Raw genomic sequence first — 854 nt, forward strand, 5'->3', positions numbered from 1 at the left:
AACCTTTTTTTTTTTTTTAACTTGATTAAATCAATGAGATCTTGAACCAAAACTGAACCATAGACCAGGCACAGTAAGTTCCAGCTACTTTGTCGGCTGAGGTGGAGGCTAGCTTGAGCCCAGGAGTTTGAGGCAATAGTGTGCTAAGACTGTACCCGTGAACAGCCATTGCACTCCAGCCTGGGCCTTCTCAACAAAACAAAAGCTGAACCATGAACCAAAAGTGCAGAAAAATCTCCCTGGCTAACTTGTAGTCAATTTAAATAACCATGACTCAAAGACAACACGCTGAAAAACTATCCATGCAGAGTCACTCTTCCACCTTTGTCTCTATCTGATAAATTCCCCCCACCCTTCCAATTTCTGCTCAGGTGATACCTGCTCTATGGCGCCTCAGCCCCAACATAAACTATAAGACTGATGATGATGATACTGTTACCAACAACAGTGACTGACATTTTACTGGCCACTTACAAGGAGCCAAGCAATGTCAAAACACTTGACACGCGGCAGCTCATTTAACCTTCAGGACAAGCTCTGGGGAAGGCGGTGGCCTCCCTTTGCCGAAGAGGTGGCTGCGGGTTGAAGAAAGGCCCCTGACCTGTCTCTCTGGGCCTGCGCCCCTGCTCTGCTCCAGCACCGGAGGCGCCCAGGTGGCACCAGCCACGTGCCTCTGTCCTGAGGTCACCCTCGGGTCAAAGGTCGCGGATGGCACGCCTCAGCGTCCTCCCGACCGCAGGGTCTCCGTCGGAGAGGGCGCCACGAGAGGGGAACCAGCCCTTCGACTTCGGGACCCTCACGCTCCGGGGCCCGCGTGCCCGGGACCCGCCCCGGAGAGCGCGGGCGATCCCCCC

The sequence above is a fragment of the Carlito syrichta genome, unplaced genomic scaffold (genome assembly GCF_000164805.1).
Source record: "Carlito syrichta isolate Samal-C Ts95f unplaced genomic scaffold, Tarsius_syrichta-2.0.1 Scaffold301819, whole genome shotgun sequence".
NCBI lineage: Eukaryota > Metazoa > Chordata > Mammalia > Primates > Tarsiidae > Carlito > Carlito syrichta.